The sequence below is a fragment of the Haliaeetus albicilla genome, chromosome 20 (assembly GCF_947461875.1).
Source record: "Haliaeetus albicilla chromosome 20, bHalAlb1.1, whole genome shotgun sequence".
In the NCBI taxonomy this organism is placed as follows: domain Eukaryota; kingdom Metazoa; phylum Chordata; class Aves; order Accipitriformes; family Accipitridae; genus Haliaeetus; species Haliaeetus albicilla.
Genome location: NC_091502.1, coordinates 26,354,319 through 26,379,867, shown reverse-complemented (window position 1 = coordinate 26,379,867; position 25,549 = coordinate 26,354,319). Strand labels below are relative to the sequence as shown.

Sequence of the window (25,549 nt, the reverse complement as noted above, 5' to 3'; positions counted from 1 at the left end):
ACTGAAAGAGTAGAATAAGCCTTGCGTGCGTTTTCTGCTAGCAATGCTTTCTCGCTTGTTGAATGAGCTGGTTGTTTTGCTGAGCTAAGGTGACATGGAGAGAATATTCGTGCTGCAGATGGAGCCACGTCTGTCCAGCGCCAGGTTTGTGCTCCAGCAAGTCCTGGTTCCTCGTGCTCGGCTGGTGACTGCTTCCACTTTGCTAACTCAATGTATTTTAGAACATCAGCAGCAAACAGTGTTTGCGTGTTGTTTACTATTTAATTAAAACAGCCTGTAATTAACTTGGATCTTCACGTAAGCTGTCATTTTAATTGAGGTTAACTTTAAAATGTGTTTAAGGACTGTCGTTTGATTTTTTTATTGTTGGTAGAATTCACTTTACCTGCCCCAAATGTGAGCTGCTGAACTGCCTGGTTTTCCTTTGGCACATTATCCTTCCTGTTTTCTTGCATCCAGTTTTGCTAAGGCACCAGTCCTGCAGCAAATAGATTAGCTTGTTGGTGTGGAATCAGGGATGAAGAATCAGTCTCCCCTGTAGCTTGTTTGACTTCAAGCGTGAAACTATAAAAGTGTTTGTTATAGCTCACACTATTATAATTTTCCCTACCAGAAGCTGATTAATATGCTGATAAGATGCTGTGACTCATGAACCTTCGGTAGACTGACTGTATTCGTCGTAGTTATTACTAAATAATAAATGGTAATAAAATCTAAGAGCCCCAAGGTGTGAAGCTGCTTAGTAAGTCTCCAAGGAGTTTGTGTCACACTGCTCTAGTGCATGACACTTCCCAGGTCCTGCTGCAGCAGCAACCTGCTTGGGAGCTTCCATGCTCAGAAGAGACATCCTCCAGCTCAAGTTTTGCTGATGGAAGCCCTTGGTTTGCTTTTGACAAAGAGCTCTGTTCAGGCTCTATGTGCCATGAAGCAATATTTCTGTTCCCCCTCACAATTATTGAAGGTAAAGGAAAAATGGTTTTATTCAGTTGATCATCTGAAATTTTAAAAGAAACAGGAAAGGATCTACTTTTCTAGTTTCTCACTCTTTATCCATTCAGAAAAATCACTAAACGGTATGGATATATTCTCTTCTGTTCCTTCTTTGCCCGCAGATTACTGGTGATATTCTTACAGATGGTTGTTCAACTCCACCTTTTCCCACATCCACCCCTCCACTTGCTCTCTGACAAAAATTCACACTTTTATTTCAAACTCCTTGTACTAGTCCTAAATCCCTGCTGTGGAAGTGCCAGTACTTTTGTATCTCAGGCACACACCATTTCACCCTGCCTGGGGTCTCTCCTGGTCACCCAGATTCAGAATTGTTTTGCCCAGTTTTAGGTACCTGCAGTGTGGATGTGAGTGATCCCCTGAACTGCTTTAATGGTAAGGGACAAGAAAAGAGCATCTCCCATGTGGTCTGTTTTACTTTATGAGCCATTGGGTTGTGTCCTAGAGGTACTCGTTTCTCTCTGATATTAAAAGGTGTGTTGACAGCTGACTCAGATGTAGACATCTACACAAAGTAGTTTGTGTTTGGTCTTGAGTCCCATCCCTGGGGTTTGTGTCTGAATTATTTACTGCAGGTCATCTAAACTGGTGAAATCCATTTTAAAGAGATTCTGTCTTGACCAGGTTATGTGCCTGGCTCTTGGGTGGGAAGGGAAAGGCAAATGTATCTTTAGAGGTGTGGGGCAAGGAAGGATGGTAACGCTTTTTCTAGGCTGATACTCCCACCACATGTAGAACATGGACATCTTGCCCACTGAAGGCCAGCTGGACCGGTCATTTCTCAAAACACAAGGTTTTCAGCTCTCACCTAATCCCTGCAGCCCATGCCCGTCACTGCAGTCTGTCCTCAAGGCCATCAGATCAAGGTTGCTTGAACTAGTGAGGATGCTTGGTCCAAAGCCACGTAGGTCAGTGATCCTCCCACCTCTTTGGTCTTGCTCAGGAAAGAGTCAGGGATATGCAGCTTGGTGGCAGCCGAAGACAGTGTGGCAGAAACAACGGCAAGGAGACCTCAAGAAGGAGGGTGCCAACCTCACAAAGGGTGTAGAGAAGACAACCGAGTCTTTGTTTCTTTCAGGAACGAGTAGACCACCAAGTACAAATGTGAGCTACTGTCATCAAGAAGCTTTTGTTGGGTGGCAGTATTCAGATGGCCTAATCCTCTGGTTTTGATAAATAAAACCCGTGCATTTTAGAGTTCTGATATCTAATACACTTGTCCTGTTGATAGTCGATTAGCCACGAGCAGCCCCACTGCTACAGGTCTATAAGGAGTTCGCTTCTCCAGGTGTGCTGCTACAGCAGGGTCCTCATCTCCAACCTGCGACGCTCAAGGGGTTTCCCCAGAAGTGTCTTGGGGTCAGGGTCACCCTCTCTGGGACAGTTTATCCTTATAGGAGGCAGTGCCTAACGTCCTTAAATTCGACCAGATACAGGCTGGGAACTCACCGCTCTTCCGCCTCCATTGCACGTAAGGCTTGGGAATCCCAATGGCAGCATCTGAATGTGATGGATACCCTCATTCCTTCTCCCAGGGCTTTTCCTGGTTTGTCAGGTGGAGCCCCCAGCCTTCCCGTGTCTCTGCAGCAGGAATTCCCTTGTCTCTTCTGCTAATCACCTTTGTCTCTTTTACTCAATTCCTTTTTCTCTTTTGCTCAGGATTTGTATCCATCACGCATTCAGGTTTCTGCTGCGGATATTCTGCTGCCTCTCTGCTTGTTTTTTGTCTCGGAGAGGGCTGGGAGGTAGCACCCTTCATCACCCCCTTCCCTGCCTTTTGGGGAAAGTTTATCAGGCAAGCCCCTCTGCTGCTCTTCTGGTCCCTCTCCTTCTTGCATTGCTCGTTCCCTGGAGTCTTGCACTCCATCCCAGCTATTTTTCCTTCTCTCTTGCAGCCTGTCAGCCTGCCCCAGCTGGCAAACACCTGCACATGTCCAGGAGAGCTGGACTCATTTCTCCAGGAGGAACCTGACGCCTTTTAGTAAAAGGTCTTTGTGCGGCTGGGTTCTGTTTAGCTCCATTTCCAAAGTGGATTAACCTAGACTGCCCAGAGGTGCTTTTAGTAAGCCTCTGCAGCACACGAGTGTGAATTAAATATTCAAGGATAGCTGCTCGGCAGGTTTTATCCTGCACAAGGTTCACTAAAGTATTTTGGAGAACTAGAGGAGTAGTCTAAAGCAAGGAAGACTTTGAATCACATTTGCAATTCATCTGTGATTTTGGTGCAAGACCCAGTATGTTCTTCCTCAAGTAACGAATGTGTTGTCTTCATTTTAAAGCATAAAATAGTCTTATTTCTGATGATTTAAGGAGAAGTCCTGGCTAAGAGCTGTATCATTTGTATGTGGAAAAGCGGGGTGTCTCCCTGTGTCACTCATCAACCTTTTTTATGCTGTCTGCAAGGTCTGGGTTCATTTGCTTTCCAGTTTAATTGATTTTCCTGCTTCTTCAAGTGGCAATCTCTCTGCGGGATTTTTGAGAGCATTGAGAAAGATATATGACACTAATGTAATTTTAATTCACAGTATAATGCACGCATGCGGTTATAGTTACAAGATTTTGTGATAGAGAATAGGTGTGGCTGGTAGGCAAATATGTGAGTCAACATACTAATTACTATTTTTTTATATTGGTGGAAAGGCATTGGTTTGATATTCTTCTTGTGTGTCTGAAATCTTGGAGATCTTGCGGAGGGATTCCCAAAGGGTTAAGGATTTATGCAAGCTGATGCTTTTATGTTTGTGAACCATACTGGCAGGCTGCACAATTCTGAAGCAAAAATTGTACAGCCATCGGAGACTAATTCGGTCTAAATCTTTGTAGAAAGGCAGAGAACAGAAATGCAGTCAACTTCACAGCCATTGCTCTGGGCTCTGGGTTGACCGGCGCTGCTTGCTGAGGATGGGTTTCCTCTAGGACCCTCCACACCTCTGCTATTGTGTGTGAGCAAGCCCTGCTCCGTCGTCTTTGGACATGGAAAGCTCCAGTGCTTCCTCCAGCACATCGAGATCTCCCACCTGTGATTTGGGTTCCCTGCAGAGGACCTCTGCACGCTCCAGAAGAATGAGGTGCATCCCTGAGCCGGGCTGTTTGCTGCACTCCCAAGTTGCAAACTCCCGAGTTTTGTCATTTTTTTTTCCCCCAAGGTGAAACCACAACATTTGTTCGGACATAATGATGAACAGAGGGAATCGGCACCGTCCGCCCTCCGGTCATTGGTTTTGTTGGCAGTACAGGAGGTGTGGGATTCTCACGTGTGTTTCTATCCTAATTTGTATCATTTGTATTTGTTGCTGAACCTCAGACACAACTGCACATGTGAGGACTGACCTGATTTACACTTGACTGTTCATTTAATTTATTGGTATGTTGAAAACAGGTAGCCTCCAATTTTGTAGAAGACAGAAGGATGTTCTGGCAGGATTTCTACATTTGGCTTTTAATCCTCCTTTGCGTACTCTTTGTGGGACAAAGATAATTCTAGGCATGATTTCAGCCTTTCTTGTTAACTTAAAATTTTGCTGTATTATTCTCTGGAAAGGCTGGGTCTTTGATAACAGATTACTTCTTTGGCCAAGAAAAACAAGTTCTTTCAGAACTGCTGTGTGCGAAGAGGATAAACTTGACTTTTTTTCCTTTCTTTTTGCCATTTCTCAACACATTTGTGGGGAGTGCCGAGGAACACAAGGCAAATGGCTTTGATGCTGAAGCAGGCAGGGTTGGGGTGCTCTCCTTACCTTTCCTTCTGCTTGTAACATCTGCATGCATGTCTACCCCTTCCATTGACTGGGAAATGCCATTTCTGGATTTAATTAGGTGATCCATTGCTTACCGGTTCTGTAAAACAGGAATTTTAAACTGTGTTCAGGGTGTTGAATTGATTTCAGGGTGATTAAAAATGTATGAAGTGGGTACAGTGAATATTTTTCCTCTGGCGTTTCTTCATGTTTATTAATTGGTGTGTATAGAGCAGAAAGGAAAATCATACTTGACTGGGAGAAGAATGAGCTCTGACTTGTGTAGACTCTTGTTATTTTTATGTTTAAATGTATAATTTTTGTACAGGAATACTTCCAAACAACTTGCTGAATTTCTCAGTGTTGGAAGCTGTTTGAGTTCCAGCACTTTGATTGATCAACGATAGCTAATTCACCATCTTTGTAATAAATTAACTCATGGACTTTCTCAAAGTTATAGAAAGTGTAAAACCCCTAAGGAAATGAGGGACAAGTTTTCTTGTTTGGGGATTGAGGGAGAAGGAAGCAGAGGGGTTTGGGGTGAGATTTGGGTTATTTATAAGTGTGTGCAATAGCCGTAGGCTCTATTTGGGTGGTTCTTCTGCCAACGGCAGCACCATTGGACGATGGGCATGGAGGTCACCCCACGGCACTCACCTATGGATGAACGCGGATTCCTGTGCAAAATAGGTCTTGGTAGTCGGAAGTGTGGTTGGCATAAAAGACAAAAGTGTTTCAAGACAAAAGACTCCTTTCTTTTAGTGTTAGAAATGGAGGCATAGTAAAGCTCCTTTGAAGAAAATAATTTATAACATCTCATTACAGATGCTTGTAGGCTCAGCTGGTTTGGAGATTGGTCCAACTGATGTCAACCTTTCAAGGACTTTCACAAAAACTTCGGGGAACGTCCTTCACCCCTTGTTTTGTAACTGTTTGTATCAGGTTTTACACGCTTTTGAGTTTCCCCATGTTGTAAATAAACAGAATAGTCTTAGATCTTAAAAGCAAACAAACCCCATGTTATGTTTTCCTGAATGACCCCATTGTGTGCCTTTTAATCCTACGTGCTCAGTTAGTACATGGAACTGGTTTATGCTCTGCCTCATTTCTTGGCTACAATATTGATTTTGTTTTTCCCTGTAGTGGAAAAGAAATAAAAAGATTAAATGACTAGGGCTGAAGAGGGCTGGAGAAAATGTGTATAAGGCAGAGAAGAAAAAAAAACATAGGTGGAAAAAAAGATGGCCTTGGAAACATGTTTTGAAGGGGAAAGTACTCCATTTAAAGAAAGTAAAAGGTGAACGGAGAATTTTCTTGTGTGTTGATTACTTCTGTAGAGTATTGGCATGTAATCTGAAATTCTTCACTCACTTGGGGAAGAAATAAGCTTTATTTTTAAGCATGAGCTCTACCAAAGCTCTGTCTTACGTAGCGTGTAGGCAAATTCTAATCAGTGATTTGGGCTTTTAAAATTTATATTCAGTATTAAAACTGGTGAATGTGGTTTTTTTGCCTTGTGTTATTTCTTTGTCTATATCATAGAATGAAACTTTTTTTAGTGGCTTTGTCAATTTATAGCATGTTTCTAAGCCATCTTCTTTTTCTTTGTTCTAGCCATAGTCGTATTGGTTTACACCATTTAAATCTTCTTTTCCTATATGCTCCCTTTACTTAAGTTTGTCTTCTTATACGTTCCCTTTACTTCGCTGCAGAACGACAAGGAGCCTCTGTATAGGCAGTCAGAGATCACGTTGGCCATCTTGGCATCGTCTCTGTGGCACTTTGGTTCTCCATGCCTCTAGGTCACATTGCCGAGTCACACCTGATTTGCCATACATCAAATCTTAAACTTATTTTGGCCTCATCACTTTCCAAACCCCTGTAATTATTCCTCCCTCCCCGTAACTGTTTCTGGATGTCCAGTTTGCTCTGCTGAGAAAGCTGCTGATGTGGGTGGTGTTCCTACTATGAAGCCCCTCTACCGAGAGGTTATTTTAGGGACCTCCCTCCCCTTGTTTCCAATCTAGCACACCTCCTTTCACAAAGCCATGGTGTCTCTCTTTCAATGGTAGCAATTGTGGAAAAAATATTAGATCAGTTTTTAAAATCCTTCCTTCTGGAAGAGCACCGGCATTGGCTGGCAGAAGTCCGTCAGCAGTCGCTAAATGGGTCAGTGATTCTCTGCAGAGCACTTTGGGAGCCTCTGCCATGGGCACCATGGAGCTGGAGTGTGACCTTGTCATTGTGCGAATTTAAGATGGGGGTTGTTCAGAAAACAAAATGAAAATATCTCCTAGCACTGAAATCCCACGCCTGCTCAGAATCTCTCAGTTGTAAGTAGAAATCTCACCGAGACTAAAATAAATGGCTTTTTCTGCATTTTTTTTTCTGCCATTTGCAGTTCAAATTCATATCCTTGCTTGTTTTTCTCTGTGCATACTTGCACACCACACATTCAATACCTCTTAAATCCCCAGGTGCTTCAATTAAATTATTGAAAATAAGCTCCAATACTGCCTCATGATCCGTTGAAAACCCTTAATATTTGCTGTCTTTCCTCCCCCCCCCCCCCTTTCTTTTTTGTCTGGCACAGCAAATAAGTGGTTAGATACTTGTTATATTTTTGCAGTCTGAAGGTAATAAATTAAAATTTTGTGGCTTGACTTCTGGAAACATGTTTGTAGATTAAATATTGAATTTTTCTCCTCTCCTGGTGCACAATTATGTTTTACACTCTGTGCAGTCAATGCGATACAGTGCAGAGGTCTGTACATACAGAAACATGATCTGGTACGGGGTCGTAAAAGGCTTTTATAAGCTTCAGAAATTGTTCCCCGGTTTGTACCAGATCTGTAAATTACCAAGTCTATTTTTCTACTGTGCTTTATACCTAACATCTTAGTTTTAGTTTAATGGGGATCAGCTTTCCCAAAGTGGCGCGATTGAGCTCTGGCTTGTTAATCTGTTTTGCTATTCTGTTTGTGTTAGATTTAGCCTCACCTGAAACCGGAATCAGGAGTTGCTTATATGCAGACGCATTCGTATACTTATTTTAAAGTGCGTGTGCCTGCCTTTCCCTCTCCCTGCGCTTGCTGGCATTCGGCCTCATTTCATCTAATGCAGTACTGGGCTAGAATTTTAATGTCTCTGCGGCCAGCGATGATTTATTAGATCCCAAAGCCCTGGCTCAGAGTGCAGGAAGAAAATATTGCATCAGTGAGCTGGTTTGGCACTGCTCAAATAAATGAGTCCTGAAAGACTCTTTAGTGTTACGGCTTTTTTTTCCTTCCCCTCCCCTTACCCCCACCGGTTCTTCCCCCGTCCCCGACCCCTGAGTTTCTGCTGATGTTGAGAAGCGTTCCTTTCCTTGCAGGAATTGCCATCTCCGGGTCTTTTTACGATAAACACGTTTGTCAACAGCCTGGTCACATAAAGCCCTTTGAATCCCTGTGGTCGCTTCGCGTGAGGCCGAGAAGGAGCTGTAATCCTCAAGTTGGGGAAAAAAATGAAGTTTCTTGTGGCAGGGCACAAGATTGGGCTCCTGGTGATGAACCAGTGGTGCTGGGAAGGTAATACAGCATCACCGTGGACGGGGGAGGTGTCCTCGTGGTCCTCATTCTGGCCGGCACGGCTCGGTGCTTGGCACCGATCTGGGGTGGCACGCTGCTGGAGCAGCCCTGTGGGTCATTGCGGCTCGGAGCTGAGCTCTCCGGGGGGGATATTTTACCTACTGTAGGTTTTCAGAGACTTTGGAAATGGGTTCTCCATTGAGCTTATAGCATCCAATAAATCGTTGTTTAGCTGGGAGGAAGATTGTGCTGCTGCTTGAAACGTCCCTGCAGGTCAAGGCATGAGGAGTTATGTGTTATCTGTCATCTTTTTTTTTTTTCTTTTGTATGTGCTGATGGAGAGGTGATTTAATTTTCTAAGTATGTTCTGCCTCCTTCACAGGACAGCAATGAGAACAGCAAACATCAACGTTGTCGTTGCTCTGCCACTGAAGGGAATGGGTTTTGGCCATCTCTCTAGCTGTCCTCCTGGCCACCCTACCGCCATGTCACGGTGGTGGGCTCCTCCATGGGGCAGCCGTCTCTGCTTGTGATTTAACATAAAGCATAAAGGAGCTAATCCCACTGCTTACAGATAAGCTGGCTGCGTCTGCTGCTGGTATTGGTTCTAATGATGCTCCTCGCGTCACCAGCTGAAGGCAGGTGTTGGGTGGAGATGATTAGTCTCCCATGGGCAGAGAGGGATGTGAGAGTTGCATTAGGTGGGCAAAGCTAGCTGCTGTCCACTGCTTGTCTGAAATACTGGGGACACTTCTTGCATCTGTATCGGAGCCTGTCAAGGGGTGACAGAACGGTTTGGGTAAGAAGGGACCTTTGAAGATCATCTAGTCCAACCCCCTGCCATGGGCAGGAACATCTTCAACCAGATCAGGTTGCTCAAAGCCCTGTCCAACCTGGCCTTAAGTGTTTCCAGGGATGGGGCATCCACAACTTCTCTGGGCAACCTGTGCAAGTGTCTCACCACCCTCATCTTAAAACATTTCTTCCTTATGTCCAATCTAAACCTGCCCTCTTTCAGTTTAAAGCTGTTGCCCCTTGTCCTGTCACTGCAGGCCCTGGAAAAAAGTCTCTCTCTGTCATTTTTATAAGCCCCCTTTAGGTACTGAAAGGCTGCAATAAGGTCTCCCTGGAGCCTTCTCTTCTCCAGGCTGAACAACCCCAACTCTCTCAGCCTTTCTCCATAGCAGAGTTGGCGTTCCAGCCCTCTCACCATTTTGGTGGCCCTCCTCTGGACCTGCTCTAACAAGTCCATGTCTTTCTTGTGCTGGGGTCCTGTCTTAGCACTGATCTGGGGTAAAAACCCTAGCACTTTAATATTCCAGAAAAGAACAGCAGCCTGTGACCACCACCCCAGTGCTGGCCATGCTCACATCCAAAGCTGGTCCCCAACGGGTCCCTTCTAGAGTGCTGTCAGCCCAGCAGCCTTTCCCTTGGGGCACGTCTAATTTGTTTCACTTCATAAACAAGATTATTTTGAATCTTATGAAAAAGAAGAATAAAGAAGAAATCAGGCTGAAAAGCTGAGCTCTCAGAAGACTTGAGTTGTGGGCAACAGTTATTGCATGTGAGGGTTGGAGGGAGAAGTACAAGAATGAAACCCTGGAGTAATGACTGGTGGAGACCTTTGTAACTCATAGTTAAGAAATTCTCTTTAGTATGTAATCAAAGGCAGCTTCCAACTTATGCTTGATTTGTTCCCACCCATTTACACTCAAAAATGATGTTGCTGTCTGTCATTATTAGAAACCTAATGTATTGCAGAGAAGAGCATCCATCTCTAGGGATAAGATGTTGTCAATTTTGGTGGCATTCCCAGGAGATGCAAAGCACATGATAATTGTAAATGAAATCAGATAGGGGAAAAAACTTATTTTAACAGCCAAACAATGAGTTGTTTCATTAAGAGAGATATGAGTGTGTATGCATCTGAACTTCTATTTACCTCGTTTTTTCTTATTTCCAATTAGTAACTATTTCTTGAGGTAAAGACTACTCTGTGCTGTGTGTTGAAGGTGTGGGTAAAGACATGTGTACTGTTTAGGCATTCCGTTGCCAGAATAGTTTTTCTTTCCCTTCAAAACAGTTAAGGAGACAGTAGTATAATTAACTGTCAATGTAATTCCAGGGTGAACAGAGCAATTTTTCATAAGTGAAGACACAATAATGATTATGTAGTCTTTAGACAAGGCATGGTTTGTTTTGAGCCTGTTAATATAATTTACAGTCTAGGACTGCTGGACTCAGACTTACGGTGCGCATCTACAGCATCTCATTGAATGCATGAGCAGTAGGTTGGTGACTCTCAGGTCTCTTACAGCCATCTGAGACAAATTCAGATCTTAGGTGGGGGGATCATTCTTTGCAATTACTCATCTCTTTCTATTGGCTTCAGAGAGTTTAGGATAACAACGGTTCTCATTCAGGGTCCTCAGTTTGGCGCTTGACCTTTGGTACATGCATTTGAACCTGTTTTGTCTCTTCTCCTCCAGCCCCTGACCCCAAGGTGCAGCGCGTTAAATTGTAAAATTAGTCGTTGACGTCTCCCTGTCTGATGGGAAGGAGAGAGCAGAAATGCGTTTCTGCTTCTGTGTCCAAGCAAACACTTGAAGGTCAGTGCTGCTAGCAAGCTTCAAGTGATGGAGGGTACAAGAGGGTCCATGTGTGTACACTCTGTATTTGATATCGGTTTCCAAAGATGGTGGGAGTTGTCCGTGTCATGCAGCTTGTTGCAACGTCTCTAGCAAAATGCAAGTGAGACATGTAGGAGGGGAAGGTGACTTACTAAAAAAAAACCCCAACATGCGCCTCATCTCTCTCTTGCTTATTCTGTCATACTCGCATGCTCACAACACCAAGATGAATGTATTTGCAGAGTCTGCCAGGACCACATGTATGCCGGATGGAGAAGGTATGCAGCCGTCAAGTCCTCATCGTATCTCTTGGGTCCTTCTTCACTGGCAAAGACAAGCTGATTTTTGGATGTGCCATTTGTGCCCTTTAGGAGTTGACAGTGATTGAGAACTTTCTCTTCTTCATCCTCTCTCTCCTCTTGTCAGTCATTAGTCAACATTGCTGATTTATTTACTGCCCCTTTTTCCCCTCTATCTGGAGGTCTTACGGCTCTTGTCCTTTTTTTTTTTCGCCTAGTTTGGGTGTCTTGAGAAACTGGACATACTGCGCTGTGATGTTAGTGACCTGCTGACACACATGCCACCAACACGTGCTTTTCTCTTAACTGTTCTTCTGCCATTTCTTCAACAAAGAGCTGCATTATTCTCTCTGGCAGCCATGGGAATGCCTCCACCGAGATAAAATAAAATCTTAAAAATGCTGAAACTAGTGAAAATAAATGATAAGGAATGTAAAAACGAGTGGCTGATGACAGGTATGTATGAAGGATAATGCTAGTCGAGTTCGCGCTCCCGTTGCAGGGAGGAGAGTCCACGGGCATGGGGCTGACGTTCACTTTCCAGCTTTCCCAGTGTTCCCATGCCAAAATCCACTTGCCAAAATGCAGGGACTCCAGGTAAAGAGGGAAGGGCTGGCATCAGCATGGCCTCACGAGGTTGGTCCAATTAGTTTGTCTCCATTAAAACAATAAATCATTCACGTTGCTGCTTCCTTGAATGCCCAAGTGACCTGCCTCTCCTGCTAACGTTTCTGCTACTTCTCCCATGGTAAAGATAATGTTATCTAAAGCACTAAAGGGCAGAGGAGAGTGTCTCCCTCAAAAAGGCATCATGCATTTCCCTATGCATTTTCATCTCTGGGTTCTTTTCTATCCTATCGGTGCTTTGGTTGGGCTGTAGAGTTTTTTAATTTTGTTCTTAACCAGACAGTGCATTAACCCTCCCTTGCTTCTCCCCAGCTCTCTGGTTCCTTAAAGGCAGTAATGTGTAATTCTCCCATCGTGGATGTTAGACTCGTTATGAATAAAGATTAAGTGGAAGCAGAATGCTTTCCCATTAATTTAAAACTTTGGTTATCATGACAACAGGTTACAACTCTCTTCATTGCCATGACAATCTCCTGCAAAATTGTTAAAATGTCGTCTTATAGTTATTTTTAGTTTGTCCTCTATTCCCATGGAGACCAAGTTTTACTTGAAGTGTTTGATGCTTTGTGCTTGGAGCCTTTAATGAGCCTCACAGAAGTATGTAAGTCAGTAAAGGCAGAGACCTCCGAGGTCAACCGATCCCTCTGTCAGCCGTTGCAAGAATGGTCTGTACAGTATGCTTTTCTACTGCTTTGTTGTATTATGTGCACTTTTTTTTTGTTATCTTCTCTTGTGTGATTTTTAACATTTACATTTGCTGTAGTGCCTGAGCACTTGTATTCTTCTTTGCATATGACCCTATTTGTTGCATTAAATTCCGTCTGAAAACTTCAGATTCTGCACAGGACACTGGAAAAAAAAAATCTACAAGGGAAAAAGAAAAACTACATAAGACTGTCAACAGGACGCTAAAAGTGGTAATTTTTTTTTGTTGCTATGTAGTTGTTTTGGGGAAGAAAAATTGCACAGAAATGAAGTTTTCTCTCTGTCTTTCTAACAGTTTACAAAGGAAGTTTTACTGGAGTAACATTTGCTCAATCAGCTAAAAATTTACTAGCTTATCATTAAACATTATTACAAATTACCTCAATTATAAAAGGCAGTAAAACTATTTTGTGAGCCTCCCTCTTTCCTGTGCTTTTATTTTCTCCCCAAGTAGCCAGTTCATGTGATCCATGGGAGTCTCCCCCTCATCACTTGGAATTAGAAATTAAAAGTAATAAAGAATGAATAGCAGAAAAACAGGTTGCATCCATCGGACTGTTTCCCAAAAGCTGGACAAGGCTGACTGTCAGCTACTATTTATTTATGAAGTACTTATCTTGCTGCTTCTTCAGGGTGTGAGCATGGCTACTCCAAAATAAAAAATGGCAAAACTGAGGTGGCATCACCACTTGTGCTGCACTGGAGAGGGTTAGCAGAGAGGTGACGCCATGGATTAATCCAGGTTTCTTTACGTTTAGGCACTTGCTCTTAAAATTTAAAAGAAGGACACCTTATGGTATACTGTTGTCTATCCAGTCCTGATTCAGATCATTCGAACATCATGTTTCTTTGGAAAAAGAGTATTTCTGTAGGCAGCTGGTGTTGGCTTGATCCATCCCTTGGTGGTGGTGCTGCGATGGTTGGGTTTTCTCTGCAGGGCTTCACAAACAGCACAGCAGACCAAAGCCTCCTGTCTGTGTGTAATTCTATGCCCTCCTCCACTTTATTGCCTGTGGGTTTATATTTTTGAGGAATATCTAGTGCTATCTGCCTCAGCCTGGAAGTCTTTCTTGAAGGTGGCTGAGACTCTGTAGGCATTTCATTTCTATTCATCACACCTTGAGTAAATGGGGTTTTGCTGTACTTGGGAATTTTTTCCACATCTAATAACTATTACAGATTTTAGGTAGTTTCTTGATAGCCTTCTTAAATTGTTGCATCTTTAATACCAGCCTAACTCTTAGCTCTGCCTTTGTCGTGCGTACAGCATTTAAGGACTTGTAGACATTGATCAGTATCCCGTAAAAGACTTTTTATGAGGGCCTGCAGTGGCAGGACAAGGGGCAACGGCTTTAAACTGGAGGAGGGCAGGTTTAGACTGGACATAAGGAAGAAATCCTTCACTGTGAGGGTGGTGAGGCACTGGCAGAGGCTGCCCAGAGAAGTTGTGGCTGCCCCATCCCTGGCAGTGTTCAAGGCCAGGTTGGATGGGGCTTTGGGCAACCTGGTCTGGTGGAAGGTGCCCCTGCCCATGGCAGGGGGTTGGAACTAGAAGGTCTTTAAGGTCCCTTCCAACCCAAACCATTCTGTGATTCTATGGTATTGTCACTTAGCCAAACTACACGTTTCGCTATCTTAATCTTTCCCCAGAAATCAGACCTTCTGGCACTATAATCCTTTTAGGTGCTTTTCACTAATTTTCCCGCAGGTTGGCTTTATTGGGATGGGGTTGGATCCCTAACAAACCATGCTTGGAGGTGTTTGCGCTGGCAGAAACCTGGGTCATCCAGAGTTTCTTGTGACGAAGCTGGTGTTGGTCAGTGCTCCTGTTTCTTGAAGTAAACTGGTTGTTTTAAGAGATGGTGCAAATATACAGATAATATTTCTATCAATAATTTTAGGCCTCTCTAGCTCAGGAGCTTATCATTGATTCTAAAAAGCTCTTTTTAAATGGTGTAAAATCTTTCCCTCTCTGGGATAATTAAATCCTTTTGCTGTTTAAGGTCGCTCTGAATCTTTTTTACAGCCAGTAAGAGTGATCAGAATGGTTTTTTAATGCCTCTTGCTTGCAGAGTCTCGATATTCATCAGAGTCCTTTTGCTTTCTGATGTGTCTGATTTTGCATTTTCCATGCAGAATCAAAATACAACATGACTTCTGTATAAATCAGCCCTCAAATCTAACATTGTACCATTATTTTGGTAGCAGGATTTCCTGGGAAGGTTAATGGTTCAGTTCTGCTTTTCAGTTACGAGGGGTAGTTATGAAATACGGTTCATTTTTGTAGCACTAACTGTAGCGATCAAGATTTTATCCTGATGTTGCTCAGCATTCTGCAAGATGCAAAGAAGATATAGGCCTAATGCTGAGAATATAGCACCCGAATGAAATAATTTATAAATCTCTGATAATTTTTTTCGTACCACTACTTGTAGAGGACATTGTGTAATTACACTGGTATTACTCACATGGTAAATTGTGTTGATTATAATGTGTGTGGCTGTATCTAAGTGTTTCTGCAGAATTTTGTACACATGCCGTACTCAGAATAATTTCTTTGCCTTTTTTGTGTGTGTTTAAAAGGGCATTTAGCTTTCCTCAATAGCAATTGTTACTATAATGGCTGTTATCATTAGCAATGAAGGATATACCTAATATATTTTACGCAAATTATTAATAATACTGCTGATAGTTTTCATATTGAGTGGGTTCTGTTGCTTGGTTTTTTTGTTTCTTTTTACATTATTTAGAGCAGAATAGACTATTTCAGTTGGAGGGACCTACAGTGATCATCTAGTCCAACTGCCTCACCAATTCAGAGCTGACCAAGTTAAAACGTGTTATTAAGGGCATTGTTATTTGATTTTTTTAATTTGCATTTCTGTGACCAGTGAATTAATTTTATGAGACATGTTGGTTAAGAAAATACACCATGATCTGTGCTTTATCTAAGCTTGGGACCAGCAGCTACAGTGAAGTGCAATGAGAAATCTCCAGGCATAGAAAAATGGAGTTTCCTTCCTCTTGCACTTAGCAGGTACGGAAAAGGCAAGAGATAACATATTATTTTGGAATGGAGGGGGAATTTTTCAGATTTCCCTATTGGTATTCATCTTATTTAAATCAGTGCAAATAAAAATTAAGTCTATTCAGTTCCTTTAGTAATATGAGGAAGGAGACTTTTCTGTATCAAAGGGTATTGTCATCATAAGCCAAGGCTGATGAGATGGTAAAACTGCAGAGGTTGTTAGAAAAGTCCCAGTCTGGCAAAGGAGAGTCATGCCTGGCTTGCAGCAAGGGTGCAGCTGCTGGCAGCAGAGTTCGCTTGCACCAAAAACAGGGTCAGGAGAGGAGTTTGGGTTCAGGCTGCCTGAGATGAAGAGATGTGAGGAATCCTCTTGTACGGTAGATTCAGACTAGGTGTAAGGAAGAAATGTTTTACGCTGAGGGTGGTGAAACCCTGGCCCAGGTTGCCCAGAGAGGTGGTCGATGCCCCATCCCTGGACACGTTCAAGGTCAAGTTGGACGGGGCTCTGAGCAACCTGATCTGGTTGAAGGTGTCCCTGTCCATGGCAGGGGGGTTGGATGAGATGACCTTGAAAGGTCCCTTCCAACCCAAACCATTCCGTGATTCTGTGATTTCTCCTTAATGTAGTTTCCATTCCAATGACTTTTGGAGTAAACAAAGACTTAGAGATAAAAAAAAGCTGCGTAAAATCCTTGCATCTCCAGGAGATTTTCTCTCTGTGATTACATGCTCGCCCCAAAAAACACTGACAGTTGCTTGGAGAATGGGCTTGTAAAGTCTTTTTAGAAATGTAAACTCTCTGCAGCTATTTCCAATATTTCTTGTGAAAAAAAAAAAACCCCACAAGTAATGTGCAAGAGCTTCATTCTGTTGGTAAATAAGAATGGCAAACAGCTCCAGGCAGCTGGTGCATTTTTTCCTTGGATGCCAAAGAAGTCATCCCAAGCAGGAATCTGTTCTTAAATATTTCTTTTTACTATAGTAAACAAATCTTTGAAGCCTTGAGATCAAGGAGCAAGCAAAAATGTAGAACAATAACTTATGAAAGTATGATGTTGTTTGTGCCCCTCAAAAATATTGCTGGTATTTATTATAGTAATCTTGTGATAACACAGGGATTTTTTCCATTTAACTGTGGCCTACTTCTGTTGCTGGTTGGGTTCCTGGCTTCTTCTCAGCGGTGACAGTTTTAGATCCTGTCTGTGTAAGGGCATTTTATTGTACTCTGGCTTGAAGATACATTATCAAGATAGGTCTTGAGTCCAGAGCCTTAAATTTCCTCTTCTCAAGCACTGAATGTATTTTATTGCAGGATGAATGCCTGGCCCTGAATTATCAGGAGCATTTCTTTCCTTGCTTCCATCTGAGCTCCTTTCTAGTGCAGTGTCTGTTCCTAGTCCGTTGAAGCACCTCAACTGAATTTCCAAGGATCTCTTTCTACCTCCGGCTTTGTCCTTCAGGCTCTTTGACGTGTCTTTGAGATTCACCTTCTCCATCAACTTAGGAGGCTTTGTCACCTCTTGTCCTTCAGAGGTTCTTCTTTGTCCCACCTCCAGCTGTCTGTGGGGTCCCTGCTGGGGTACGTCCCTGCTCGCTTTTTGCTTCTGTTGCAGAAAACATTATCAATAGATACAAATTTAGCTGCTACCTTTGAATTGAATATTTGCAGATTTTCCTTTCTGCTTAGACTTGTTTCCTCTTGATCACTGCAAAATCCAACCTTTCTCATCTGTCTTTCTGTGTGCCTGGAGCTCGGGATCTTTTTCTCACAACAGTTTTTACGTCTCTTGTTCTTCTTTCTGAATTCCCATGGAAAGCACTTAAGCGCTTAACCTGCCATCAGAGCTGATAAACTTGAGTCCATCTTTAACCCAAGACTTCATTAAGCAAGCCAGCTTGCTTCTCTCCTCTTTTGTTTCTCATTTTGTTCTGAAGAGTTGAATAGAATAGAATATTTCAGTTTGAAGGGACTGACAATAATCATCTAGTCCAACTGCCTGACCAATTCAGGACTGACCAAAAGTTAAAGCAAATTATTACGGACATTGTCCAAATGCCTCTTAAACACTGACAGGCTTGGGGCATTGAACGCCTCTCTAGGAAGCCTGTTCCAGGGTTTGACCAGCTTAAATAAAAGAACCGTGACTTGGTTTTCTCACCCTTTTATGATATTTTAGCAAAATTACAGCAGATCAAACTTCCAGCTTGAGGAGACATTTCCCATCCTTGATTTTAACTGAATTTGAGATAAGGTCTCCCAGAGCTTGCTGAAGAGCCTTAGAATGGGGGGGTAGGGGGGTGGGCAACATTTTCACTTTATTTTTAAAAGGGGAAATTTCTTCTTGCAGTGGGGAGATACAAGCTGGTCTTAATCACGAAATCTGTTGTTCCTAGTGTAGTATTTTGATGAGATGAACGAGGGCAGCTTACACAGCCTTGGGGTACATATTAAAAAAACAGAGCTGGGGAGATAAATGCAGGACTAATGATGGTAGATGAAGCTTTTCAGCTCTACCTCATCAGTTCAGCTGCCATCCAGGCAGTTGCTGGGACGTGAGGATTATCAGACAGGTGGTTGTTGGCCTGTGTGAACTGAGTGGGTGGTGTTTGGAGCTTCTATTTTTTGTACTAAAACAGGAAAGGACCCTGTATTCATGTGAAAAAAGTATTCGGTATAGTAGTCTGGTATAAAAAAGCAAAGGGAACTAGTGTGAGACTGGTATGAAGCAAGTGAAAGGAAATTCAGGAGGCATTTGCTGTAAACTCGGTACCAAATGCTGCCAGCCACTGACTCAGCGAATGCACCGCGATTGATTATCCACCGACTTGCCCACTTGTTTGCCTTCCAGCTCTTACATTAACCAATAGTTAAATCATCCCTAGAAGCCCCTGGGGCTTCCTTGACTAATTGACCGCTCAAGGTGGTCCAGGTGGTTCTCCGCAGGTCCATCTGGCAGCAACTTGAACCCATCTGGCCCCACTTTGGCCTTGGAGAAACCTCTCCTGCTTCCCCCAGGAAGTTTATCCCAAAATCTTTGCTTTCAGAAGTGTTTAAGAAACAAAGCAAGATACTGCAACTACCAGTAAGTCCTGTCTGTCAGTTGTTTATAGGACAGACTGAATGACTTCCGCTGCAAAATAGTGCATGACTTTTTTATCACGCACAACAAAAAGTGGGAGCAAATGTCATCTGTTGGAAGAGCCTGACTCACATATATTTAGGAAGAGTAACATGTGGTCCTAGGGAACTTGGTTGTTAAAGTTTCTGGCATACCCAGAGCAACTCTCCAAAGTAAATGCAAAGCCGGGCATCTTCAAAAGGCAGGGCATGTCATCCTGCACTTCTGTATCCACCCTTGCCAAGTGGGAAGACTTGTCATTCTCCAGGATGGGGAGATTTGGTGGATGGCGTGACTTCTAATGCTGTTGACAAATGGTACGAGTTGCACAGTATTTGGCAAAGTTAGATTATTTTTTTTTAATTATTATTATTCCTTATTTTTAGAGAAATTTTTTGTTTTGCTCTTGCTCCTGGTGTAAATCAATAAGCTTCACAGGGAGGTATCTCTGGATACTTGCATGCATCTCTGTGCATACAAACTCTGTACTGTTGATGTCCTCGCTGTACGTATTCAATTACTAAATACAAGCCTTTGCTTTCCTGCACTGTCAATCCAACGCATTTTATCAGCAGAATGAAGGTCATTTCAATCCTTCAGGTGAACAGAAGACCTGCCTGCCTTTTAAAATCAATACTTGTGGCAAGATTATTTTTAGAAAGGGAAGGTCAAGCCCTGACCCCGAACACCTTGCAACAGCGGCAGAGTTCAGGTTTAGTCCCTGCCGCTGCTGCCTGGGGCTGGGATGATGCTCTCCCGTGCGGTGCCCAACGTGAACCCCCCGGTGAGGACCGCTGGGTTTCCTTCCAGCATCACCCTCGTTGCGCCTGAGTCCCTGTGGCTAATGTGTACAGAAAGCAGATTTATTCAGCTCATTTGCTGCCCCTGTATAATCATTCTTAGCTCTGCATTAATGTGCTGAGCAAGTAAAACTAGTTAATGAGAAGGGAAGAAAGGAATCTTTTTTGTAGGTCTAATGCTCTTGTTCCTGGAAGCGGAGGGGAGTAATTAGCATTCCAACTGAGGAACCAGTTACTATGGCAGTGCGTATTGATGAAACGCGGTTGATACAGGTGAGCTAATTCAAACCAGCTGAAGGCCATATGTTTAGCTCTGTCTTTGTTATATAACAAATTTTGAGGTCTTGAAAAAAAAATTTCTGAGTAGAAATGACCTTCAAGGAATGGTTAAAAAAAGAAAGCCGCTGGCCTTTTTGTTACCGGCACACGAACTCATTAGTTACATAAACACGACGAAGGTTTTTAATCTCCTTTTGAAGTTATTTGCATATTTATTGGGACTTACTGTGCCTTTTTATTTGGGATTCCACTGATCCGAAAGTGGAGGACACACACGGCTGCAAAACCCACCACGTTTCCCTGAAGTTCTTATCAAGCTAGGTTATTAGTCCTTGAGGTGGGACAAAATGGCAGAATTCAGTTTTGCTGTGAAATCAATAAACCAGCAATTTCTTGGTATTTCTATGCAGATTTTTTTTGTTGTTGAATATTTGATTTTCAGATTTTTTTTTTTCCTGTATTCCTTGTTACTATCTTAAAGCAGAAAATCTTTGGGGCGTTGAAATTCATTTTGCTACAGGGAACAAAACACTGGATTTCAGCCTTCCTGAGTGGCAAGCGACCATCATAATTAGATTTATCAACAAATATGGTATCTCAAAGAGCTCTATTGAGGCAAATGTTTCTTCACACTCAGAGAAGGGGTTTGGAGAAGCGGTACTTAATTTCGCCTGTTGCTTTGTCATTAGCACCATTACTAGATTCCACATTTGTAGGACGGTTTCATGACTGAAGGTGAAGCAAGAGCCAAGATTTCCCCACTCCACCGCGCTCCAGCAGTGCTGGTTCTCCTTGCTCAGCCTGGATGGAGGCAGAGAGTACATAGTACCAGTTTGGAATGCTCCGTTTCATATAGCCAACTCCTCTTAGTTATATCAACAGCCATACACATTACCTGTGCAGGTATAAATGGTATCATGTTAACTGTGGCTTCTGAAAGTTGAAGTCATGTTGAAAAAAACCCACCAAACCAAAGGCGTTGCTCCCCAGATATATTTTAGTTAGCCACATATTGCCAGGATGGAAATTCTATAGGCTACAGATTGAAGAAGGTACTATGGACAGCAAGGAGTGTAATAATTAAATTGCACAATGCACCTGAATGTGGGCTACTGCGGTGATTAATTTTAAATGCTGTCCTGTAATTATAATCAAACTATATTCTCTGCAGAAACCTTTGTGCACAAGCAGCAAGGAGCTGTTATGCATTATTGACTTTGGAGTAGCTGGAAGAAATTCAAAACATCTTCATATAAATTACATTTTGGTCATGGTCTGCTCATCCATGCTGGCTTTGCAGGCACAAGCTCCCCCTCCTCGAATGCAGCTCCCGGCTATAAAGCAGCCTCTCTGCCCCATTTTTTCAGCACACCTTTTCTGTTTCCTAACCCCACCGAGGAGGTTTCCTGCAGGACATCAGCAACGCAGTTGGGGTTCCTCACCCCCCATCCCCACTTAGATCCCATCAGAGGCGCATCCACTGTGTGCTCTCCAGGAGCATCTAGCCCCAGGTCCCTAAATTCGGCACATAGCTGATGGAGATGAAGAGACTTCAGTGCTGCGCTGGGAAGCTCTTTCCCTGCCTCCCCCCAAGCCTGGCATGGGCTGCAGCTTTGATGAAACTTGTACTTGGTCTTATTGAGCCACTGCTTCTCCTAGTTTTTTTCTCAGGGTTATGCTGCCACTGGTGCTTTTTGCTGCCTTCTTTCCTTTTGTAGTATTTCTGGTTTACCCCAGTTAAGGCAAAAAGTAATTAGGGGGAATAGTGAATTCAGTAGCTACCCAATGTGTTGGTTTTGGTGGTTTTTTTTTTTTTTTGCTGTGTAGCTCCATCAGCAGAAGGGCTGCCAGAAGAGGGATGTGGAGAGGGGGAGCAGCAAACTGCACCAAGGATGCACCTTGGCAATAGTCCTTCTGTAACCTAAGTGTCTTGACCGATACCATATTTCAAAGCTCTAGCTTCTGGGGATACACTCACTTGTACGCTGCATTGGCTGCTTTTAAATTTTCATTTTAGTCACTTGCTTGGCTGTACCACACACTGATGGAAACCTGGAGGGGATTCCTGGAGCATGTTCCCTAGTCCTGAAAAAGTTGGGTACCCTCCAGCCAGCGACGTGAGCGTCAGCTTGTTCTCACCGAGCCGAAGGGATGTTCACTGCTGTGTTGTGGTTATCTCGGTAACGCAGCCCTCTCTCTTCCACACTCTGTTTTTCAAAGTGAGGGCATCCTCACATCTACATCCCTCTCTCCCCACGTCTTATGCTGGTGCTGGGATCATCTCGGCATCAAAGTGCCACTTCCACTCGGCATCCAAAGTGCCACTGCTTTTCTTACTGAAACATCCCCACATGTTTATCAAGTACCTTCTGTCATCCTTCAGATTTTTCTTTATTGTTTTCTTAGGTAAGAAAAAGAAACTGGTGCAGGCTCTGGCATGTGTTGATCTGGGCAAGTGTTCCTAATAAAACTTTCATAATGTTGCGCTCTTTTACGAGTAAAATGGTGGCCCGTGCATTTTTACAAGCCGTGCTGTACTAGTCGTCGCAGAAAATATATGCTTATTTAATGTGTTGCAGTAAAGAGCCCTTTATAGAGTGGGGTTTTTTATAGTTTATTCATCTCTATTTATGTAGAATCCCCTTGAGAATCCACGAGACTTTTGCTTATTCAATGTTTCTTGGCTGTTTTGCCACATCTCTCCCATCAAGGGGTTATTGCAAGGTACTTAATATTTATTTATTTGATAAGCATTGCCAGGACCTTTGCTGTTATAATAATATCCTCTATCTTGTTGCAGCAGCTTGTTGGTGCTGGTGGATGAATGTTGTTGTGGTAGGGTTTTATAGCTGGGGAAGGGAGATGGGGAGGGTTGCAACAAGCCCTTTGACAGGCCGGTGTGTCATCAGATTTAAAACCCATGTCCTATAGTTAAACCACACTTTTAAGCCTCGTCATGCTTAGCAGGTCCTGCTTTTTGGTGCTGCAGGACTCTGCTGCACTGGGCAGAGGATCAGATGAAAGCACTGTCATTGACGTGTGCCCTGTGCAACACATTTTTGCCGTTCTGGAATAAAACTCCACACTTCTGTTAAGGATGAACCATATTAATTTACTTTTAGGAAACGTTTGCCTGACTTTTAAGTGTTTTCCTCTTTTTTTAATCATTGGCCAATTTATTGCAGAAGCTTAAGTAGATGTCAGAACCGTATTTGATTTAAAGCAGGCTTGCAAACTTAGTGCATATCATAAAAAATTAGATGTTTATAGATCCTCTTCTGTTTGACTAGAATACACCTAGCTTTCTGGGGTAGACGCGTGCTATGCCTAAGCCCAAGGCTTTAGAGATAAAACATGACACTGGGATGCCTGACTAATCTCATAGAGGGATGCTGCTGTGATAAGATAACGAACTTGTTGTGGTCGTTGGAAATGGTTAGTATTGTTAGGAGGAGGGACATTGCAGGGCACAGACTGCCAAAAGCACCCGATAACGTCCTGCAAGCGTGGCATCTAAGGCTCCTGTCCCGCTGGCACGTTCCAGGCTTTTCTGTGCATATGGGAGGATAAATTAACGTTTCTAATTACCACGATAAAAACCCCAAAGCTCAGCTATGTTATCCTAGATTTCGTTCCTCCAAAGCCTCACATTCCTGGCGGAGCGATTCCCTGCAAGGGCAGGTGGGGCATTTTCAGGAGGTTTTCTTTGCAAGCAATTAATGATTTCAGGAAAATCAGTAGGAGCTGTTAGTTAGTGGGACAATACACATTTCTGTCCTTTCCTATAGCACCTATACAAGAGTTTCAGGGGGCTTAGAATCTGCTGGTAGCCGTGCCTTCTGCTGTGCAGGTATTATTCAGGAGCTGTAAGCCTCCAGTGCCATACCCGTGCTACAAGATTGGCAGCCTCCTTATCTTTTAATCCTGTAGACTTTTTTTTTCCTTCTCTGCTTATGTATTTATGTGACCCTTTATAAATACTGTATAAAACACTGAATTTTTTCTGTTGAACAAATAGTCAGGATTCTATTAAAGAACAAGGCACGACATCGTTTTAAAAATTAAGTAGAGCGTTACAAATCGGCTTTCTTCCTTTAAAAACATTTCAGGTGTATTCATCAGGATGTGGAAAAACAAGGAAAATGTATCACAGTGTAAAAAAGAAAGAAACCTTTGCAGTCACGATGATTTTGGGAAGAAAGAACAGATAATTTCATTGGGGCAAATAAATCTGTTTTTATTCCAGTTTGGGACTTGGATAGCCAGTGTCTGTAGTTGTTCTGCCCAGAGGATTTAGGAAAATCCCTCTCCATCAGTCCTTAAGCACTGTTTCAGCAGCTTTTCCGGGGCTTCCTTGAGGTCTCAGCTCTGGGCTTGGGTTCCTGCATCACCCCATTTTGTCCCCATTCTTCACTCCCTGTTCTGCCTAGTTCTTCTCCTGCCTCTTCAGCCGGGGCTGTGGCAGTGATGTTATGTTTAATTTGGCAAACAAATTGAAAACATAAAAATAATTCCATTCAGTTTGAATAATAATTAATATTTATTCTTCTCCAAACACCCCATTTGCCTGCCAGCCAGTCTGGTTGCATTTAATACAAATTATTTCATTCAACCCAAAATGTTTAATTTCAATCATTTATGAGAAAATTAAAGGAAACAAAGAGCGAAGAGAGGTGCTAATTTTCCCCTTCAACCCAGTAGTCTCAGGGTTAGGATTTTTTTGTGGGGTATGGAAGAACCAGCTTCAGTTCTGTCTGAGGAGGTTTGAACCTGTATGCTCTCATTTCAAGGGTAATTGCAAGGCTTCAGGATATTTTGGGATGCTTTTCCTGTTTATTTATAATCCTGCTTCATTTTGTGTTAACACTGGAATGGGACCAGAGTCCAAATCAATGTCCAGCAGGTTCAGTCCTCAATATATTTTTCTAGTTGAAATGATCTCATAAATTTGAAGGAGAGTCACCGAATAATTCAGGTTGGAAAGGAGCTCTGGAAGTCATCAGGTCCAGCCTGAGTCAGGTTGCTCAGAGCCTTGTCCAGTTGACAGAAGTTAATGAAATGTTTGCGAATGATTGAAGCCACATGCTTTGGCAGGTTTGCAAGTTTTGCTGAAAAAAAGTTCTCCCGACTCTGTTGCCAGGTTTTGAAAGGACAGGACCTTCAGAGGATCCAGGATGTTGTAAAGCACTCACTCCTGGAGGCTGGAAGGATGACAGAGCTTTGAGTGAGCGTAGTTCAAGGGAGAGATGGGGAACAGGAAAGCTCAAGGCTTTAGCTAGGATACGTGCATTTTCATATACCTTAGCTAGCAGGTGTGGTATGTATGGCGTGCGCGAGGTGCCTGGCCGAGATGAGCCTACGCTTCTGGGGTCGAGGCTGGCTGGAGACTCTTGCCATGGAAGTCCATTGCAGGGGCTTTCTCTTAGCTGTTACCTGTGTGGATTATTTTAGATTATTCTTAGCGCTGACTTGATGCCCTGGCAGCTCGAAGACTTTATTAGAACAGAATAGACTATTTCAGTTGAAAAGGACCTACAATGATCACCTCGTCCAACTGCCTGACCTGACCAAAAGTTAAAGCGTGTTGTTAAGGACATTGTCCAAATGCCTCAAACACTGACAGGCTTGGGGCATTGACCACCTCCCTAGGAAGCCTGTTCCAGGGTTTGACCACCCTGTCTGAGTCCTTTTTTTATCTTAATATACTGTTGGGCTTGTCTTACCTCAACTGCACATTGAGCAGTG

At 43.1% G+C, this 25,549-nt stretch overlaps 1 protein-coding gene across 7 annotated transcripts in view; it reads left to right on the top strand.

The window, feature by feature from the left end:
* FAM168A (family with sequence similarity 168 member A) overlaps positions 1-25,549 on the top strand; it is a 199,548-nt gene that overhangs the window by 104,916 nt on the left and 69,083 nt on the right. Inside the window, exon 1 of one of the 7 annotated variants that reach the window (XM_069808657.1) lies at positions 6,969-7,081. The exons of the other annotated variants lie outside the window; for them this stretch is intronic. The gene's annotated coding sequence lies outside the window, so the exon portion shown is untranslated. Of the gene's footprint in view, positions 1-6,968; positions 7,082-25,549 lie in introns of those variants that run through there. 7 annotated transcript variants of the gene reach the window in all.